Source organism: Blennius ocellaris (genome assembly GCF_963422515.1).
Source record: "Blennius ocellaris genome assembly, chromosome: 9".
In the NCBI taxonomy this organism is placed as follows: Eukaryota; Metazoa; Chordata; class Actinopteri; order Blenniiformes; family Blenniidae; genus Blennius; species Blennius ocellaris.
The window spans coordinates 26,177,212-26,192,700 of NC_137658.1; the positions used below are offsets into that span (position 1 = coordinate 26,177,212).

The 15,489-nt window shown below is 41.8% G+C and overlaps 1 protein-coding gene across 2 annotated transcripts in view; it reads right to left on the reverse strand.

Moving 5' to 3' along the window:
* enox2 (ecto-NOX disulfide-thiol exchanger 2) overlaps positions 1–15,181 on the reverse strand; it is a 205,475-nt gene extending 190,294 nt beyond the window's left edge. For both annotated transcript variants that reach the window (XM_080502063.1, XM_080502061.1), the window contains exon 1: positions 15,047–15,181. The gene's annotated coding sequence lies outside the window, so the exon portion shown is untranslated. The remainder of the gene's footprint in view (positions 1–15,046) is intronic.
* Between the last annotated feature and the right edge of the window lie 308 nt (positions 15,182–15,489).

Below are 15,489 nucleotides of genomic sequence, written 5' to 3' on the forward strand. Positions count from 1 at the left end.
CAATAAGGTGTAAAGTGAGCGGTTTCCCTGCTCTTGCCACACAACTGTACAAGAATGAGAAACTCAGAAAACTTCCCCTGGTTATAAATCGGGATGGGGCCGATCTGGTCCAGTGTCGGTATCGGGTTCCGATATGAACGTAATTCACGGATCGGAAATTTCCGATCCAACCTGCGGAGACTTCCCATCCATGAAGCCTCGTCTGCTTTACTGTTGCTGAAATGACTCCAAAAGGGATTCCCTGCCGACTGCAAAATGTGGAAGGGATTTCCTGAACGGAGGCGGGTCTCAATCAGACGCAGAGTAATGAGTAAGGAAATCCATTCCACAGTTTGCAGCCAGCGAGCAGGCTGGCTGAGCAGCACTACGGCTATCCAACCTTTCATGACAACTTGTCGCTGTTTGGACGTATTTTACGCTCAAAACACCACAAAGCAGCAAAGCAACACATCAACGTGGATGTTTGCAAAGTCTTAGTACAGGGAGACGCCACTCTGCCGCCAGACGTCACGGTTTTAAAACGCCAGCTCGCCGAGGACAATGGCACTGACCGCAGCATCAAAACAATGAACAGCAGCTCCTCCACTGTAGCAGGAGATTCACACCTCTGTGAAGCTGCGTCCTGCTCTACTCAACACCCAGTGAAAATAGCCCCCATCAGTTGTGCTGGGAAAACGAATGTTTGCGCTGCGTTGCTAAAGAATTTCTCCAGGGATTAATAAAGTGGTTCTGAGGTTTTAAAGAGTTTATTATGAGATGATGGCGTCACGCAGACGCTGTCCAAACAGAACAAAAATACTTTGTACTGCTTCTTTTTCTGACCTTCTACTAACCTCAAGTTGTCTTTTAAGAGAATACATGCATACATTTCATACTTTCCTCTAGAGAGGAATTTATTACAGCCTCATATAAAATCAACAATAATGATAATATTAATAATAATATTAAAACAATTAGAGCTCTGGTATCGGAATAGTATCGTATCAGCAGATGTCCAAATTCAGGTATCGGGATCGGACCGAAAGTGAAAAAACATGGATCGGTGCGTCCCTAGTTATAATCTCAAAATTCATCACAACCACCACTGATCACACTATTATCAACACACTCAACGTGCGTTCAGGACGAGAGTGCTTGTCTTGTTAAGAGGAACCAGACAATGTTGGGATTTGTATCCCCCCTCAGTTCATATAGGTGTGACCGAACATTCAGACTAAACGTCCTTTCCAGCCTGGTATGGTGATTATTCTATTCATTTAACTGAATTATGTCCACTCATTCCTTGTGAAGATAACTCATATTCATACATCAGCTAATTAATGTGGGACTGGTTTTTTTCTTCTGATTCTTATGTAAAAGCTGTGAGGTTCCCCTCTTCACCAACATCACCTACTCTTGGATCAATTCTTGAGGAAAGTGCTGCAGTTGTTCGTGTTGCAGAACTTTCCGTGATTAATTAAATTTTTAGTAAGATCAATGTAGAGTGGATGAAGTTGAGAACTCATGGGGATATTCATGATCATTTAGACTATTTATTTCAATAAGGACTCAACAACATGGAGATTCGGTTTGAACCCCGAACAGCACCCATGTCCACACATGTCCTCTTCAACATCCGACTCACACGAGCAAAGAAACCATTACCAGTAATGAGAATCGATGGGGGTGTTAGAAGTATTGGCACTCCGGCCCAGGAGCTGCTCCCTGTGCCGTCTTTATTAGTCTGGAAAAAGAGTAGCGGTTTGGCGCCTGCCAGCTCTAAGTAGGAGTGCATTGATCAGAAGGTCAGGCCAGGCTGAATCCAGCCCTTTAATTGTCTGTGTCACTCCTCATTCTTATTCCAATGGCTGCCAGTCCTCTCCTTGGTAAACCAAGGCCAGCATCACCTACTAGCAGTCCACATAGACGCATGGGTTAAGGGCGGGACAGAATACAGATTTTGTCACAGAAAGCAGAAATTAAAAGTGAACACTTTTGTCATATACATCTTAATCGGTAGAAACCCAGAGAGGAAACTCGCCCTTTCTGCCTTCACTCGGCATATGAAGAACACTTTTCAATCCCCTCGTTGTCGTACGTGCCCAAAGCAGTTCCCAAAATCAGCTGAAGGAGTAAGTCCTTATAGCGACACGACACAGACTTTGTGTATTACTTTAATGCCTCCTGAAAGGCCTTATGAGTTTGTCCAGGTTCTCCCGTGAGGGACTTAATTGCTTTTATGAGCATAATAGCAACACAAAACTACTTAGCTAGTGAGACTGCCATGACAGCACACTCTCTACTTACACCACAAATGACTGTAAACGAGTTCAGAAGATTAAATTATGGTGCTTCTTCATATTTTTAACCACCTAAGCAATCAGGCTAACAGTTAGCAGGTACCAAAAGTCATGTAGTTATTCAGGGGTGCAAATCACATTAGATACAATTTAAACAATTGTTTGTTGTTGTGGTAATGTTATTAAAGCACCAGGTATTACTTAGATCCGCGGGTGTGTTGATGATGGAACTGAGTCATAAAATCACCACTGTGCCTATATCCACACTCTCATTTCCTCCTCAGAAAATCTGGATCAAATACAACATTCCAGGCAAATCAGATTTGTTTTGTAGGGGGTCGACGTCATCCCCTTAGTGCTGGGACACTTGAGAGAAGTATGGCCGCTCGTCCTCCACATTGAGAGAGTGTGTGTTTAGGATGCCAGCTGATTACCTTGTGTTTGTGCACCAGGCATGGTCAGCTGGGGGGATCAGCCCTCCTCCCACTAGAGATTACATCTCTGGTGTGGCCTGAGGACGACCTGATCTCTCCGGAGGAGCAGGGGGAAGCTGAGGTGGGCAGGGATGTCTGGGCTTCTCTGAAACCAGAGCTCATTGTGGATTGTGCCTGGTTAAGAAGATGGATGGACAAATGCATGGAGGAACAGACGGACGCTTAGTTTGACGCACAGACAATTGATGTGTAATTGAACGTATCAATGAGACTACTTGATATGTCAAGTAGTAGTAAAACAATTGGCCGATTCTCTTTTGCTACGCAGCTAACAAAGTGTTGCAAGCCCAGGAAATACATACGATTTAAGTACTTGCTGGGAAGGAATACAACCTTCAGAGTCAAATCCTTTAACATATTAATCCAAATGGCTGACAGGCCCAGACACAGATCTCTCAGAATTGTACCCTCGCCTCGCCGTGGAGGCATTTGAGATGTCTTGGCAGCTAATCAGCAGCTATCTGACATCAAAAAGTTTTAGCAAAACCGCTTTTCACTTGTGCGGTGGATTGAAGCCTCAGTGTTTACGATATATGGAGCTGTCAACCTGCGACAAATCTTTGACTGGATGTAACAGAGGTAAATAAATAGGTTTGTTTCAAATGTTACACTCCATAAATCCTGTAAATAAACACTCAGATGAAATCGGATGAGTAGCAGACAGGTTGTAAAATCCAGCGAAACTGTCTTGATGCAGCAGTAATCCATTTCTATTTCTGTTCCCTTGAAGCATGTAGATGTCGTGCAGGATATCACAGCACAAACTAATGTATGCAAACATGCTGCGACCTGTTTTCAGCATTACTGAAAGTCGTCACAACTCATCAGGACAGCTGAAGCGGTCCCTGATTAAATCGTGGGTTTCATCGTCATTAAAATGACTTAGAAAATAAGACCAGTACGTGTGATGTCTTATAAACACCAAGGTCACATCAAGTTCCTTTTTTTGAGTTCGTATAGTTTTTGTTTTTTTGTTTTTTTAATGAGTGTAAAGTACAGTTTACTATGCTGTCGGGCTCGCGCATTTTGGAAGTCAAGCATGTCTGAAATGAGCAAGCTCCAAAGAACACTATGGGACTATTTGAAGCACTGGATTAACTCTAAAGTGCATCCACATCTCACAACTTGTCAATGTCACTGCAGCTCCTTGGCTTACCAGAGGATGAAATTAATTTGCCTCACACCTTTTCAGAGACTTCACGTGAGATCAGCGCTCACTGAGATCTGGCGTGCAGCATCTCAGCTGAAAGTCACCTCGTCCAAATCACCGACCACAGAGTGATCAAGTACATTGTCGTGAGATGGTCAGAACAATTTCCAGTGCAGGATTGGTTTGCTCAAGGAAAAAGAACAAATATTCAGTGTACTGCAGGCTGTGTTTAAAAGTGAAAGGAAGCAGTTATCAAGCAGTGAGCTGTGCCCTGAAAGTAAAGCCAGAGCCATTTACATTTTTTTTTTTCCTTGAGCGTGTGTGGTCATCATAAGATTTCCATTCAACCTCTATGTTGTAAATCCGTTAGGCCTATAGCATATCCCATATGGCAGCTGGAGTACGACTGAGCCCACTGCTCTATTTTTTCCAAACCTCCAGGGAAGCATACAGCATTGCTCCCGTACTGTCATTTGCGCTAGCTTATTTTAGCAGCAAAGAGGGAAGTGATTTTTAAATTAAAAAAAATAAATATATATATATATATATATAACAGCCATGTGAGCGAAGTGGAACATAAGGTAACATCATGCTTCTATGAGGAAGGTGACTATAATTAAGTTACTATGCCAACTAAATGTCTTCCTCTGCACATTAACTCTGGCCTCATTTCCTCCCCTGGAGAGCATATTAAGTTGAAAGAGGGAAAATCTTGACAGTGAACTCACTTCATCAAAATAACCAAAAAAAGAAAATCCAGATCAATTTGCTGACATCAGCATAAATTACAGTCAAAAGGGAATGTGAGCCATTAAGCGTCAATCATTTTAGCAAAATCAATTTTAGTCAAATTTCCTATGAAAAGAAAATAACCAGGCCGCAGGAAAAAAAAATGACTTCTCCGAGAAAGTTTAACACCTTGATCAACTTTAATTTGGATTCAAAAGAGTTCCAGACATTTTACACAGTGGTGAATCACTCAAACCGTAAACTGACTAAAATAATTCAATGAAATTGGCATGTCACATGCGCAGCCGCAGTATTTCTGCGTCAGCATGGAGACGGAGCCCGCGTTTTCAAAAGGTTGTGATTTCCCCCCCCCCCCGGTTTACAGAGACCGAGGCGGAGCTGTTTTCAAAAAGTTTTCCGGGGCTGTGACTACGGTTGTCATGTAAATTCACGCCCAGAACACAACTAAAGTTTTCACCTGAAAACATTATCCCATAAATGGTTCTTTTTGCCTTTAAAACAAACCATTCAGGTGGTTTTACAAAAGTGATTGTGACACATTGATTCAACTCTTTAAGCATCAACCGCAGCAACTCCAGCGGTGATGTAGCAGGGAGATGCTCTATGCTGAGACACTAAGCCTACGTGTTCATTGAGTCCTTCAGATGGCCTGTCTCTTCTCATACAACTCCCAAATTTCCTTGGAGGGTCAATAAAACATTTCATAATGAGAAATGTCACCTTTCCTCACCCCAAGTGGGACCGAAACTATTTACTTCAGAGGATGGGAAACGTTCTCAACGTGATGCCATCCACCGAGCTAACGTTAGTAACGCAGCCCGCCGCAGCAACGTCCAGTCACACATTTGGTAGATGGAATCAAAACTAGTTGCTCGGGCAGTTTCACACAGGAAGTGACCAAATTACTGAGGGCCCATCCTGAGTTTTCGACGAACACATGATCAACAGTGGGGCAAGAAAAACACCGCACAATGCCATGAGCTACAGGCCAGAGGTTTGCAGAGCAACATCCATGTCTATGCAGAGACCACTGGAAGTAATCACCTTCTTCGTTTTACTGCTTGACAGTTGAGTGTGTCAGGAGAAGATTCACTGATATTTATAGCCTGAGCAGCTCGACAGCACATCAGCGTCATATAAACAACTTGGGTTCATTAGAAGCCTGTAGATGACTGCCGTTGGCAAATGCTTCATTAAGAATTAGAATGTCCCAGGATTTAATTTGGTCAATAACAAGCAGTTCAGCGTTAATCACATCCATCAGCCTAATTAATGGAACTGAGTCATCAGCTGGCACTGCTCATATTTACCAGCACTATCTGAAGGTGAAAGTGAATCCAAAAGCTCCGATCTGCCACAGTGTGTACGGACAGACTGCATAATTATATGTTGAGTTCGGGTTGGATTTGTGGCTGGGTTTTTTGCGTGGACTCTACAAGTATTTCCAGTGTTCGAGTTTTCCTCCGACTATTCTTGTTTCCAAACACAATCCAACAGCATGCACTGGAGGGACATTAGTGGCGCCAAAGCCCCATTTTACACAACAACTTTTCAAGAGAAAATGAATCTCTTTTGCATTTTTGTCTCAGAAACGTTTTGCCTTTATACAGCGTCGTCTTGAAAAGGTTGTCTTTTTACATGCAAACAGCAGAAGCGCTGATAATGACGTAGCTAGCATGTTGGTCGTTTTTGTCATTAAAACCACACACAGAAAACAAAATGCTACACTGCCGAGCACGCAGACATTCGTGGGGAGCGCCAACAAAGTTGGATTGTCATCACGGCGACTCTCAACTAAAAAACGATCAAGTCCCGGGAGAAAATGAACTCGGGGAGTCATGACTCTGGAGGCAAACGCTGTCGTCGATCGAACGGATGTGCATGAGCTGAAAAACGACTTACTGTGGCCTGGTGCACACGTTCTGTTTCCCTCGTTTACATGGAGGTCTCTATAGAGAGGTCTCTTCACTTTACTGACAGACTCCTTGCTTGTGCTGTGCTCCCTCGTGTCAGACTGAGATGCTCTTTAGGTGGGAGATCAGCCACATCCAGGCCTGTGTGGAGCACACCATGTGTTAACTGGTCAGGGGTTTCTCCCACACTCTACTGGATCTAAAGTGATCATCACGTGAAGGAGAAAAGGTGTAAGAATGTCCGATGATTTGAGAGTGATTTTTCTGAACAATGTATTGTTGTTGTAGTTTTGAGGGGAACTATTTCAGAACAGTTTGTGAAGATGGTCGGTCCAGAGGGGAGGGGCCAATCATATAAAAGCCGGTGGTCTGCATGTGTCTAGGAGAGTGACACTGAAGGTGAACAACTGAAGCCTTGGTAAAATACTGTTTTGTCTTTTATTCCTTCACTGGATGTCCAACTACTTTGAGTTTTGCTCAGTTTTTTTTTTTTTTTTGTACCGTATTTTCCGCCCTATAAGGCGCACCTAAATACCTCAAATTTTCTCAAAAGCTGCCAGTGCGCCTTATAGCCCGATGCGCCTTATATATGGACGATTGTTCTACTCAAGACTGCTATTTGACAGCTGAACAACCAGAAGCTTTTATTTTGACAACTCTAACTTCGCAACCGGATCTTCAGAGCGGACGACACTCCACACAACACCTTAATCACTCATGGTTGCACACCAACATTCTAACAAACCAAAATAAACTAGATGAAATAATGACTCCCTAAACTGGGGAACAGAAACACATAAACACAATCAACACAACACCAAGCCCAACAACGAGCCACAATAACCTCCAACAACACAAAACATGAATTTGTCGCTGCAAGGCATGATGGGACATCATGCCTTGCAGCGACAAATTCAACCTGAGCTCCTCAGTGCAGCCGATAGAAACTCCCATAATTCATTGCAGCTGTTTGTGGTGTTTTAAATGCAATTATTGGGGGTTCTATTTGGTTTGTGGTGTCGGTAATAATTGTGTTGTGTTGTGTTTTTGTTGCTTAGTTCATGTAGTTTAGTTTATTATTGTTATTATTATTAGCGGTAGTTGTAAGTTGTCAACCAGCAGTGAAGAAGGTTTTGTGTGTAGTGTCCTCCTGGCATAGGGTGCAGGTAGACTATTAAAATAAAGCGTGTGCACCTCTCTGGGTGTTAGAATCAGTGGAAAATGTAACCTAATGGCTTTGGGCTATAAATGTTGCTGACCATTGGTCTATTCCATGTGCCTTATAGGGCGGTGTGCCTTATATATGAATGATGTTGTAAATTATGTCAATCAATGTAGGTGCGCCTTATAACCCGGTGTGCCTTATAGGGCAGAAAATACGGTAAATAAAAGCACATGGAGGTTGAGTTGGAGCGTTTCAGAAAAGTTCCATGTTGGGAGCCGTTTTCATAAAGTTGTGCTTTTAGTGGTGTGGACATGGTTATTGTGTAAATGGACATCCAAAATGCAATCCAGGTTTTCTGTTTTCACAAAAGGTTGTAGTGTAAATGGTGCTTCAGATTGAACAAATGATTTGTTTCTTCAACTCTTCAACTAATTCATACTTTTTTTTAAAAACTGCAATCAAATAAAGTTTTACTGAAAATGTTCTTGAACTTCTGCATCAGGAAGGTTTGTGTGATATTTTTGACAGCAGTTCATCCCATTAGCTATGACCAACATTAAAGTTAAATAGCTCATTATGCTCTCGCAAAATGTCTTGGTTTGTTCCTGATTGGCAAGTGCACAAAAACTACACTGCTTTTCCTACACTGCATATTCAGTATAATCAAAATGGCCTGTGGGCATCCTAACTGTATACCAAATTAATATTCCTAAACAAGCTTTCAGCTACTCTTTCGCTGTACACTGATAATCAAGGACATGACACACACTTTATATGTGGGCTCTGAAAGCAGAGGGACGACCCACCGCTCACAGCAATTTTAAGCAATAAAAATATCGGCCATATGGTGGAAAGTGGGTGCACTGTTATGGTAATGCATTTTAATAAACTCAATTAGAGCGGCGGATTGAAAAGGCTGACAAATTTCTCCTCACGTCCATAAAGATAGGACATGTGAAAGGAATGTTATTTCACATGTATCATCAATAACTCCTCCACTCGGCCCCTAGGGCCATAAGCGTATATGTGCCGAGTCCATCACAAGATAAATGAGAAAATGACTGGCGAAAAAAAATGTAAATCTGTGAGCAGATGCCTATTAGTTTGAAGTGCAAAGTGTGAATCAATATACGGTTCATCCAACCTAGTTTTTGACAAAGCTGTTTGACAGTTTTTCTTAAAAACAAAATAAATAAAAAATTCCAATAAAAATGAATAGGTGCGTCTGCTTTCTGTGTTCTAGTGTGTCTGACAGAAATGCAGCTTAACCACTCATTTCAATCTCTTCTGGAAGTCCAAGATTGTCTGATAAACAGGCCAGCTGAAACCTGAAGTAGAAAACTAACCAAAATAAGTAAGCTGGACAAGCTTTTGAATCCAAATGTGAATTTCAAGCATTTTTGTTCAAGCTTGCTTCTGTTCCAAGCAGCCAGGGTCACCTTAACCAATATCCCACTTTAGCTGAACTGATAGATCTGCTATGCGCTGCACACAGAGCACTTTTAATAAGCAGGATGATTGCTGCAGTTGTTTACTTTAATCATATAGTGCAAAAAATAACCTTTTATGCCTAAGAAAAGAGGCAAATGTATAATATACAGTGATGTCTGTCTGCCATTGTTCAAAATATATAGTGAAAACTTTTTAGCAGTATAATCAAAAACATAGCCCAGCTTTTCTTCGATATTGCTGTTACAGAAAGTAGTCAAACATGAGGCCACCTGGACCTATACTGTAGCCACCAAAACATAGTCAGTGCATTTTGATTGAGACTTGAATTGGGTGTTAAATATAACACGGCCTCAAGTCCCAGATGCTTGTGCATAGGTATCCGTCTAACTCCACTTCATTAGTTTAAATGATGGATGGTCTGTAAATGATGTCAGGAGCACGATTCTAGACATTCATGGACATGGTTTGGACGTGAATTGCGACAATTCAAATGTTAGCTTTTTTAAAATCTAAAGTGTGATTTGAGAGCACATAGGTTGAGCTGCAGTGGGAGAGTTGCAGCTCAGGGCTAAGGACAGCCACTGGAGAACACAAAGCTGCTGTGTGGGAGTTGTAGCTTCTGTACAAGCTCAGGGTCGATATCTGGCCCGTCAATTGAACATGAGTAGCAGTAATGAAGGTTTACTAAGGTCCCATTTACACAGTATTTGAAGGGAAAGCACATTTCAGAAAAAGCAAAGCAACGTTTTGAAAATGAATCCATTAACAGGCAAATGGCAGAAACACTGGAAACAATAAGAGGACGACCAAAACACAGACATTCTAGTGGACTGACAACAAAGTTGGATTGCCGTTACAGGTGACTGTCAACTATGAAACTACCAAGTTCCAGGAGAACATGGACTGGGATTCATGACGCTCTGGAGGTAAACATTGTTCTTGTTGTCAATCTGCTGAGCATATGCTGAACTATTTACTAATGTCGTGGAACACATGCACAGTATGGGACATTTTCAAAAAGTTCCTCTTTCCCACGTTTCCACAGAGAACGAGTGTTTCGGAAAAGTTCCACCTTGTGAAAAGTTCCACCGGCACCCAAAACAAGGAATGGAGCCGATCTGATCCAGTATCAGTATCAGGTTCTGATCCCAGCGTAATTCACAGATTGGAGATTTCCGATCCATGAAGCCTCGTCTGCTTTACTGTTGCTGAAATGACTCCACAAGTGTTTCCCTGCCGCTGCTCTGCTCTCTGGCTGCAAAATATGGAATGGATTTCCTGAAGGGAGGCGGGTCTCAATGAGACGTGGAGTAATGAGTCAGGAAATCCATTCCACAGTTTGCAGCCAGCGAGCAGGCTAAGCTAACACTGCAAAGCATCAACGTGAACGTTTGCAAAGCCGTTGTACAGCGAGGCGCCACGGTTTTAAAACGCCAGCTCGCCGAGGACAATGGCACTGACCGCAGCATCACAACAATGAACAGCAGCTCCTCTGCTGTAGCAGGAGATTCACACCTCCGTGAAGCTGCGTCCTGCTCCACATAAAACCTCTGTGGAAATAGTTCCAATCATTTGTGCTGTGTTAGAGCTGGAAACTGCTGTTTGTGCTGCGTTGATAAAGAATTTCTCCAGGGATTAATAAAGTGATTCTGAGGTTTTAAAGATAGAACAAGGTTGTTATAAGTTGATGACAACAACTATAATGATGACATTATACATGCATACATTTGTATATTTCATACTTTACTGTCGAGAGGAGTTTATTACCGCCTCATATAAAATCAACAACAATACTGATAATAATATTAAAGCAAACAGAGCTCCGGTGTCAGAATAGTATCGGTATCGGCTGATTCACAAATTCGGAAGTGAAAAAACAAGGATCGGTGCATCCCTACCCAAAACAGTGAAAGTTTTGCAGTTTCACATGAAATCATCGTTGTGTAAACAGGGGCTAAAGTTGAATCAGTGACAAGGACAAGAAAAAACATCAACTATCTAAAAACAAATCCTCAAAACAGCTAAAAGCCCTCTAACATTTAACCCCTCTAACAAATCAACCCTCTAACGGTTGATTTGTCTCAATGAAGCAAAGCATTTTTTTTTAAAACAATATAACCACTTGTGCATAACTTTTAAAAGTCTTGCACAGTATAACATTTTCTCATTCATTCACTCGTTCATAATAACTGTAAACACAGTAAAGCACTTTCAAACTTTTCTCCCCAAAAAATATAAGTTGAGTCATGCAGCAGAGTACAACTTGATCCGTGTTGCCACCTTCACGCTTGTATGACATTAAAAAAAAGTACCTATAGGCCTCTTTCTCTGTTCCACATGGAAAATCCCCTTTATTCACATACATCTCTGTCCTGCGCCTCCAATAAGTCAGGCCCAAATCCATCAGCAGAGCAGTAGATCAGGTAACACTGGCATGGGAGCAGTTCTTATTTGTGCAAAGCAAGGTCATTGAACCACATGGATGCTGGATCAATCAGACAGATTAATGAAGCACAACCTGCTGACATGACGAATATTGACACCCCTATTACATCTTGGTCCTGCAGTCCTCAACACCACTTAAATAAATCAGGCCCAAGTAGAAGGAGGCAGGTAAACTTCTCCACCTAATCCTGTAAATGACAAACAGAATACAAAGGCTGCTTTAAACGGAGCGCTCGCTGTGGAAATATTAAACCTCAGAATGTCACAGAATTATCTGCCTACGACTGTGATCAATTCCGTTTGTGCTTTAAATCCTCTGCCCTTCAAATCTAATAAACATGCAAGTGATAATATGAAACACAACTCAACTCTTTGCATCTGAAACTAAGCAAGTGGGAAATTAAACCGCGACAAAGCTGAATCTGTTGTTGCTCATTGTCAAGTCAAACATAGTTTGTGGTTACGTCTCGAATTGGAAATGATTTGAACCACGGTTGCATGTTTTACTTTGATTAAAGCCTCGAGCCAGTTGTACGGGAACATCCGCGTTCCGACGACATGCAGGATCACCTCTTTTGATTCACTAAGCCGTTGCGTCATCACAGTCAACGAACAAAGTTCGACAAAACATTGAAGTATATACATAATCTACGTTGGCCCACTGCTCTGCTGCAGATAAAAGCCCACACCACCTTTCTACGTGAATTAACTGGTTTGCTTAAAAGCTCAAAGCACTTCAAATATGGTATCTCCTGCACAGACTGCTCACATTTCTGACGACAAGGCCAGAACAAATGGCATCCTCTATTTTTAATCAATAGGAGGATTAACATTTCCTATTGGTGGTGCCTTTCTTAGCAAAATGTGGAGTCGAGATTTAGGATTATGCCTTTGATGACATGGTTTACCTCATTATTGGACTTTGATCCTCAGACCCGTATGATAGATCATATATCACGGCCAATAATGACTCAGTAATCCTTCAAATCTCCACAGAAAAAGAATGCACCTGTTCCATGAAGGTTTCTGCAAATCAATGTATTTGAAGGAGAGTTAGTAGAAACAATGCTCCATATTTTTGGAGACAAGTTCTAAAATTTGAAGCAAACAGTGTTCTTTAGATAAGCACCACAATGTTAATTCTTGTTATTTCCAGATCAATCAAACAACACAGACTGTGTGTTTGATTGATCTGGTGCCTGAGCCCAAAAGTAAAGCATTGCTTTGCAAATTAATGTCAAACAATCAAATAAGTCAACTGGTTACTATTCATTTTTAGGTGTAACGGTAATAACATCAAAGGGGTCATATTGTGCGTGCAAACATTTTCTGAAGGTTTTCCAACAGAAATAATTGTCCCCATAGTGTGTCCTCTCTCTCCCTGGCTTGTTTGAGTTTTGAAAAGTGTGTTGCTCCAACCAGCCAATCAGAAATCACATCCTCGAGAGCAGGGGTCTTCAAATCCTGGCCTCGAGAGCCGGTGTCCTGCAAGTTCTAGGCCTCTCACAGGTGCGACACGCCTGAATGCAATGAGGGGCTCATTACTGGGCTCTTATACAAGCTTGAGTATCATTAGACTGAGGTGTTGTGACGCTGGGCGAAAGCTAAAACGTGAAGGACACCGGCTCTCCAGGCCCAGCTTTGAAGACCCCTGCTATATAGTGTCATCGGGGGTTTAGCCAATCACAATGAAGGTAGGCACAATCAGGCAGCTCTGCTCTGGCACATGGCACCATGAGAGGAAGTACATCCTCCTCTTCCAAAGATAGGCATGTGTGGGCGGAGCCAGTCCAGCTCACAGACACAGCAGATTCTGAATGCAGCTCCTATGATCCAATATTCAAATGAAGGAGAGTCAATATGACACCTTTAAAAATCTTTGTCAATAGTTTGTTTTTTTTAAACTATACGATGAATTAGTCTTTTTCTACATCCTACTGGACACAATGCCTTACTAAAGTTGACAAATTCCACTTGTATATTGGCCTATTTTAATTTCACAAATAACACTTACAAATATTCATGTTTTGTTAGAAGCACAAGAAGGAAGCGCATTATTTACTTTCACGTGTATGAATTAATATTTGCTCCGACAAACAGGCTAAGGAACGCCTGATTCCCATGATAGATCAAAGCAGTAACACAGAGTCTCTTTAAAAGGTTTTAATGCTGCTTATGTGAAACCTCCTGTCCACGTTTATACTATTTAATTGATTTTATTTGACTTTATTACCTGCAACAGTGTATTGTACATATCTTGCCTTGCACCATCCAGTGGCATCGAGTCATATTTTCTCTATACCTCCATGTATGAAGCGATTCTATTTCTAGTCCATTGCATTTTCTGCTTCTATTCAACCACTATGGTGTTTTTGAAGTTCAATTCAGGGATTAATATGGATTTATATAAATCTAAGTAATGCATTATTTCAGATTATGGCCCTCGCCCATAGTTATCTGGGATCTGCTCCACTGCTTCACAACCCTGCACAGAACCGAGGGGAATGGCGAATAGGTGGATGAAGAAAAAGCGAAGTCATTTTACTTTTCCGGATACATAGTTTAATATGCATCAGTCATGTGCAGAGAGAAAACAACATATCAACACACGTCTGTTCTTGGATTTCATCTCATGTGGAAGGATCAACCTTTACATTGTGATAACTATTTTTAGATATGCATGTTTTGGGGTTTTTCAATCAAAGGTAAAAGATATTGCCAAGTGGTTCCTGACTCCTGCCTCTTCCACGTGTAATCATCATCTCAGTAGACGTCTTGAAACAAACTGTTCTATTTTGAACTGAAATCATGTTTGCCTTGGTGACTTCTATCTCACTATCACTTGAAATAAACTACCTTTAATTCACTTCTTCAACGACACCAGCTTGATGTGGATCAGAAGCTCTCATACATGAAGCATCAGATCCGTGACACATCACTGATCTGTTGTGTGGCGCAAAGAGCTGATCATTATATTTCAATAAACAAAACAAAAAACCTTTTAACCCTACCACAACTCACTCAACGCAACACGGTTGTGACCAACTGGAGAATTTAAAGCCTTCGTGAGGTTTGTGATCCTCCATGTGACGACAAACGCTCAATCGTCATCGTAAAAGTCCGCTAAAATAAAGACCATGCTAATGATTTGGGTTGGACCCAAACTCGTAGCGACATCTTTCTACTGAGAGCAGGAATTAACCCCGTTACAGGTTTAAAGATACTGTAACCTTTGCATTGTGACGGAGGCGATCAGAAACTACGTGTTGTCAGAAGTTAACGTGAGAACCAGAGAGAGAGAGAGAGAGAGAGAGAGAGAGCGAGAGAGAGAGAGAGAGAGAGAGAGAGGGAGAGAGAGAGAGAGAGAGCGGAAGTTGAAAAACAAAAACAGAAAGTACCTGTCCAACTGTCCAAAGCGTGAGTCCTCTCTCAGGCTGTCCTTGGGAAACTCCGAACAGACCCTCACGACACTTGTCGGTGTCTTTGTCGGCTGTGTAACCATGGAGAGCGCCTTGTTAGCAACCGGAGCTGTCAAACAATGGCGGAGTCGAGTACGGCAAGCCGGAAGGCGCGAACACGTGCGTTTCCGCGTTGTGTTTACGGTGTGACGTCACGATCCTTTTTCACGTCACTGCATCCGCAATAACTACAAAGCGGTTAACCTGTCAAATGAGACAAATTAATAAACATATATTCAATGCCATATTATGCGCACAAGAAATGTCTAATGTTTATTCTTGATTAAGTGCAAAGGCATAGCGTATTATAAGGACATGTTGGAAATGCATAAAATTAGGAATCTTAAGCAATTAAGATTATGACTATTATTAAAGCAATGTGA